Source organism: Pristiophorus japonicus, unplaced genomic scaffold, assembly GCF_044704955.1.
Source record: "Pristiophorus japonicus isolate sPriJap1 unplaced genomic scaffold, sPriJap1.hap1 HAP1_SCAFFOLD_163, whole genome shotgun sequence".
NCBI classification, from domain to species: domain Eukaryota; kingdom Metazoa; phylum Chordata; class Chondrichthyes; family Pristiophoridae; genus Pristiophorus; species Pristiophorus japonicus.
The window spans coordinates 90,661-97,207 of NW_027251310.1; the positions used below are offsets into that span (position 1 = coordinate 90,661).

Consider the following 6,547-nt stretch of genomic DNA (forward strand, 5'->3'; position numbering starts at 1 on the left):
GGCGCAGACCTACCCGGTCCAGTCTGCGTCGCACCTCCTCCAGGTTGTGGAGGTGTTCTTCAGTATCGTAACCCGTAATGAGGATGTCGTCCTGAAAAACCACCGTCCCTGTAATCGACTTGAGGAGGCTTTCCATATTTCGTTGGAAGATCGCGGCGGCCGAACGAATCCCAAACGGACATCTGTTGTACTCAAACAACCCCTTGTGTGTCGTGATGGTGGTCAGCTTCTTCGACTCACTTGCCAGCTCCTGGGTCATGTAAGCTGAGGTCAGGTCCAATTTTGAAAAAAGTTTGCCACCGGATAGCGTCGCAAAGAGGTCCTCCGCTCTCGGTAGTGGGTACTGGTCTTGGAGTGACACCCGATTGATGGTGGCCTTGTAATCGCCACATATCCTGACTGACACATCCGCCTTGAGCACCGGCACAATCGGGCTCGCCCAGTCACTGAATTCGACTGGCGAGATGATGCCTTCCCTCAGGAGGCGGTCCAATTCGCCTTCTATCTTTTTCCGCATCACGTACGGTACCGCTCTGGCCTTGTGGTGTACTGGTCTGGCGTCCGGGTTTATGTGAATCACTACCTTGGCCCCCATGAAAGTGCCAATGCCGGGTTGAAATAATGAGTCAAATTTGTCCAGGACCTGTGAGCATGATACTCGCTCCACAGAGGAAATTGCATTGACATCGCCCCATTTCCAGTTCATGACAGCAAGCCAACTCCTCCCCAGTAGTGCGGGACCGTCCCATGGGACAATCCAGAGTGGCAACCTGTTCTCTGAATCTTTGTGGGTCACGACTACCGTGGCGCTGCCAAGCACCGGAATGATCTCCTTGGTGTAAGTCCGTAGCTGTGCGTCAATCGGCGATAATTTTGGCCTCCTGGCCTTGGATGCCCACAACTTTTTGAACTGTTTGATACCCATCAGGGACTGGCTGGCACTCGTGTCTAACTCCATTGATACTGGGATGCCATTGAGGAGCACTTTCATCATTATTGGTGGCGTCCTGGTGTATGAACTCTATACGTGCTCCACATGAACTCACTGAACTTCAGCTTCCAGCGATTTCCCCCAGTGTCCATTTCAGCAATTTCTGCAGGCATTTTGCTCATCTCTGCAAACTCCGGCTGAATGTATGCCTCCACGCCTCCAGCATGAGTTAAGGTTTGAAACAAAAAGGTCCCTTGCCAGTCGATCGTCCCTGACTGCCCCTGTTATTGTCCTTGAGTGCACCATTAACAGGTGTTGATGGCACCATATTGGCCGCATTGTCCCTTGCAATGGCGTGAATCGCTGTTTAGCTTGCCATTGTCTCTGTCGAAATCCCCCTCTGGGTTCGACTACATGTTGGGGCATGCCTGACTGCCCTTGTCTGCCTGGAGAACTGTGTGCTGCTTTAACAATGTTGAATCTCTGTCCCAACCATTCCTTAACACAGTACCTCTCGTCTGTTCTGCTAGTGGCCATGCTCGCGTGGTTTTTAATCCCAGTTTCTTGTCGCCATTGATACGTCCTTACTTCACAGTATAAATGCACACAAGGCCTATGCTTGAGAGAAGGTCAGTCTGTGACCTGTCCTTTATTCCATAGCACTCAAGTGATGAAGGTGGGTGGAGCTTCCCCTTTTATACCTGAATGTCCAGGTTAGGAGTGTCTCCCACCTAGTGGTCAGTGTTCTCACGGTGTACTACTTAGGTCAGTTTATACATGGGTTATAATGCTGGTTGAATACATGACAATGCCTGCGACATTTTCCATCATTGTTAAAATATTCTACGTGATCCTTGCAGTCACTGCTCTTCCTGGTCAGTGATTATAGTCATTGACGTTGTGTAACTCTGTGTGTGATCCATATTTGGCCTTGTTCTGTATCTGACAATGTAGTGATGACCATTAAATGATAGGGGCAGTGACATAATTTCAATAAATCGGAAGTCCACATAAGCCAAATTCCCACTGCTCATTTATGCCGTTCCTTTAACAGAAACCGTAACTCTGTACTCTGCAGACACGCAAATGATGAAGTTATTGCTGTTGTTGGAACACTTTGTATACTTGCACGTGCCCTCGGCACTAAAAGCTCTCTGAAGTTTGTTTCTTACTGGGATTCGCTGTCACAATAGAGTTGTGAGAACTGAGAGGCACTGGGCAGACTGCAATATCTGACCGGACTGAATCTGTATTACTGGGACTATCTGCCATTGTACAACTGTATTGAGTGTCGTTCATTGACTGGGGTCGAACATCTGACCATAGTGGCCATGTAATTACTGGAATTCTTTGAGGATACAACGAGCATGGTGGATAGAGGTGTACCGATGGATGTGGTGTATTTAGATTTCCAAAAGGCATTCGATAACGTGCCACACAAAAGGTTACTGCAGAAGATAAAGGTACGCGGAGTCAGAGGAAATGTATTAGCATGGATAGACAATTGGCTGGCGAACAGAAAGCAGAGAGTCAGGATAAATGGGTCCTTTTCCGGTTGGAAATCAGTGGTTAGTGGTGTGCCACAGGGATCAGTGCTGGGACCACAACTGTTTACAATATACACAGATGACCTAGAAGAGGGGTCAGAGTGTAGTGCAACAAAATTTGCAGATGATACTAAGATTAGTGGGAAAGCGGGTTGTGTCGAGGACTCAGAGAGGCTGCAAGGAGATTTGGATAGGTTAAGCGAATGGGCTAAGGTTTGGCAGATGGAATACAATGTCGGAAAGTGTGAGGTCATCCACCTTGGGGACAAAAAACAGTAAAAGGGAATATTATTTGAATGGGGAGAAATTACAACATGCTGTGGTGCAGAGGGACCTGGGGGTCCTTGTGCATGAATCCCAAAAGGTTAGTTTGCAGGTGCAGCAGGTAATCAGGAAGGCGAATGGAATGTTGGCCTTCATTGCGAGAGGGATGGAGTACAAAAGCAGGGAGGTCTTGCTGCAACTGTATAAGGTATTAGTAAGGCCGCACCTGGAGTACTGCGTGCAGTTTTGGTCACATTACTTAAGGAAGGATATACTAGCTTTGGAAGGGGTACAGAGACGATTCACTAGGCTGATTCGAGAAATGAGGGGGTAACCTTATGATGATTGATTGAGTAGACTGGGTCTTTACTCGTTGGAGTTCAGAAGGATGAGGGGTGATCTTATAGAAACATTTAAAATAATGAAAGGGATAGACAAGATAGAGGCAGAGAGGTTGTTTCCACTGGTAGGGGAGACTAGAACTAGGGGGCACAGCCTCAAAATACGGAGGAGCCAATTTAAAACCAAGTTGAGAAAGAATTTCTTCTCCCAGAGGTTTGTGAATCTGTGGAATTCTCTGCCCGAAGGAAGCAGTTGAGGCTAGCTCATTGATGTTTTCAAGTTAAAGATAGATGGATTTTTAACCAATAAGGGAATTAAGGGTTACGGGAAGAGGGCGGGAAAGTGGAGCTGAGTCCACGACCAGATCAGCCATGATCTTATTGAATGGCGGAGCAGGCTCGAGGGGCTAGATGGCCTACTCCTGTTCCTAATTCTTATGTTCTTATGTTCTTATGTTCTTATAACACGGCGATGAGAATTGTACAGTGTACTGCAAGTGTGGTCCAAAGAAAGTTTGATACCAGTTCAAAAGAACTTCACTACGTTTCAACACTATCCATCTTGAATTAACCAATGGTGGTCCATTTTCTTTTTATGGATGTATAACCCGCATCACGACCTTTACTGTTTATTTGTATTTCTACCATGAAATCCCTTTGCTCCTCGACCTCACTTAGATTCTTATTCTCACGTAGTATTTGACCTTATCTTTCTTACCAAAGTACATGACCTCACTCTGTCTGTGTTGGATCGAATTTGCCAATTCAATATCCAGTCTACAAGATTATTAATGTCTTGTTGTCGTTTGTTGCAGTCCTCCTCAATAATGTCTATCAGCCCCACCCCAATTTGGCCTCATCTGAAAGTGTAGAAATTGTTTTTTTGATTCCAAAGTCTAAATGGACAATTTAAATTGTGAACAGCATTGGTCCCACACTGATCCTCATGGGAGCCCACTTTACACCTTCTGCACTCAGAATAACTGTCCTATTCTTCTGCTTTCTGTCTTGGGGTCAGCTCGCTATACATTCCACGACTTGTCCCCTAACACCGCAAGCTCTGACCTTATTCATTATTCTAATATATGGTACCTCATCAAAGACTTTTTTTAATTTAAGTATATTATATCGACCACATTACCCTGGTCTACTCTCCCTGTTACTTCTTCAATGAAATCAAAGAAGTTGGTCAAGCAATACTTTTGCTTTTGAATCCCTGCTGATTATACATAATTATATTTTTGGTTTATAGATATTCTTCTATTCTCTACTTTAGCAGAGATTCCATTATTTTCCTACAACCGAAGTTCCACTGACTGGTCTATAGTTCCCAGGACATGTTCTCTCTCCCATCTCAAATATAAGTATTACGTTAGCTATCCGCCATTCCTCTGACACTACACATTTTTCAAACTAATCATTAAATATTTGTAATAGTGCTCCTGCTATCTCTTCGCTGAATTATTTTAAAGTGTATGGATGTAATCCATCCAGACCAGGGGTTGAATCCTCCTTTCATTTGGTTTGTTCATTTAATATTTCTCCTCTTACTTATTGCAGTTATATAATTTCCCATACATTATTCCACCGTCATGTCCATCTGCCCTGTGTCCCTGGTAAATACAGAGGCAAAGTAATTATTTCATATTTTATGTAATTTTTCCATCGCTTCATGTGATTTAATATTGTCCATCGATTTGTGGCCCTATTCCCATCCGACATTCTTTTTTAAATGAATGTGACTGTAGAAAGTTAGATGAGCGATTATGTTATCGGCCAGCTAATAGTGGGAAGGATAAAGAGGTGTAAATTTAGGTAAAATGCAGAAAGATTCAAGATCTGTCGTGATAATGTGGGACTTCAATGTAAACTGGGAAAATAACCATGCAAAGGGAAAATGCAGGGGAGGATTTCCTGAAATCTGTATCAGAACTTTCTCCATCAGTATGTTTCCAGCACGATGGGGAAGAAAGCAGTTCTGGATCTCGGAAATGGATTACGTAGAGCATGTTTCTGTGGAGGAGCATTGAGGAAACAGTGATCACAATATCATTAGGTTTAGAGTAGTTATGGAAAAGGAGAAGGTATAATCATGTGTGAAAATACCCAACTGTAGGAGGACTAATTTTTTGAGTTGAAAGGGATCCGGCCCAGGTAGATTGAAACCAAAAATTTCTCGGTAAAACAGTAAATGCACAATGGGAGACTTTCAAAAAGGAGATAGATCGGGTAACGACTAGACACGTTCTCATGCAGGGTGCAGAAATAGCATGATAGCTAGCTACAGCTCGGTGGATGAATGAAGATCAACTAAAACACAAAAACGGAAGCTTGTGAGAAACTTCAGGCTCATATTTCAGTAGAGAACCAAGCAGAATACAGAATGTACAGAGAAGGACTATCAAAGGAGGAGGAAGTAGAATCAGCAGAAAAACAGGATATTCGCCCATAGTACTTATCTGAGGAAGGACGCACTTGCCTTGGAGGTGGTGCAACAGAGGTTCAACAGATTGATTCCTGGGATGAGAGGGCTGTCCTATGTTGAGAGATTGTGTAGAATATGCCGATTCTCTCTTGGGTTTCGAAGAATCGGAGGTGATCTCGTTGAAACGGACAATATTCTGAAGGGGATTGACAGGGTAGATGTTGAGAAGCCTGGCTAGCTCAGTCGGTAGAGCATGAGACTCTTAATCTCAGGATCATGGGTTTGAGCCCCATGTTCGTCGATTTCAGTTCCTTAAAATTTATGTTGCTTTCACAGGAAAACATCATTGATGAACACATTATCTTCTTTTGCACAATGAAAGAAATACGAACTGACGGAGAGTTGATAATTTAATCATCTGTTCTGTGCTCTGCATAAGAACACAAGAACCAGGAGCAGGAGTCGGCCATTTGGCCCTTCGAGCCTGCCTTCTTTTGCACTGAAACAAATTATAACCGTGAGTTTAAATTAGCAGTGCGAGATATTTACAGGGCACCTTTCAATGCTTCACAAACCCATTCCTTTCGCAACAGCCACCCGGGATCGTTTCCCGGTTTGGGAAGTATATTTGATATCACCGCTTGCAATTGAAGTGGAGTAATTTTATTACGTCAGATGGATGTCCCAAAGCACTTCAGAGTGGCGTCAAAACAAATGAGTTTGCAATTTAAAACACTGAATGTCAGGAGTGGGATTTGAACCCACGCCTCCAGAGGAGACTGCGACCTGAACGCAGCACCTTAGACCGCTCGGCCATCCTGACTGTTTGATGCTGCCGTTACAAGTTATTACTCAGGAAAGTTTCGGACCGGGCGCTTGTTCAGTGTTGCTGGAAGGCCCAGTGATCGGGATATCCTCTCCCCCGGGGTTTTCCTGAGTCTGTGATCGGTGCACAGGGAGGTTTGGCCCGGGTTGGAGGTAGCTTATATCCCAGGGATGAACAATAACACTCTGAGCTCTGGAACTGGGGAAGAGCGAA

The 6,547-nt window shown here is 44.6% G+C and overlaps 2 non-coding genes across 2 annotated transcripts; one reads left to right on the plus strand and one right to left on the minus strand.

Annotated features, from left to right (window-relative positions):
• Positions 1-5,736: 5,736 nt before the first annotated feature.
• trnak-cuu (transfer RNA lysine (anticodon CUU)) lies at positions 5,737-5,809 on the plus strand. Its single transcript has one exon. It is a non-coding gene; the product is annotated as a tRNA-Lys (tRNA).
• A 439-nt stretch (positions 5,810-6,248) lies between these two features.
• trnal-cag (transfer RNA leucine (anticodon CAG)) lies at positions 6,249-6,331 on the minus strand. The gene has a single exon. It is a non-coding gene; the product is annotated as a tRNA-Leu (tRNA).
• Between the last annotated feature and the right edge of the window lie 216 nt (positions 6,332-6,547).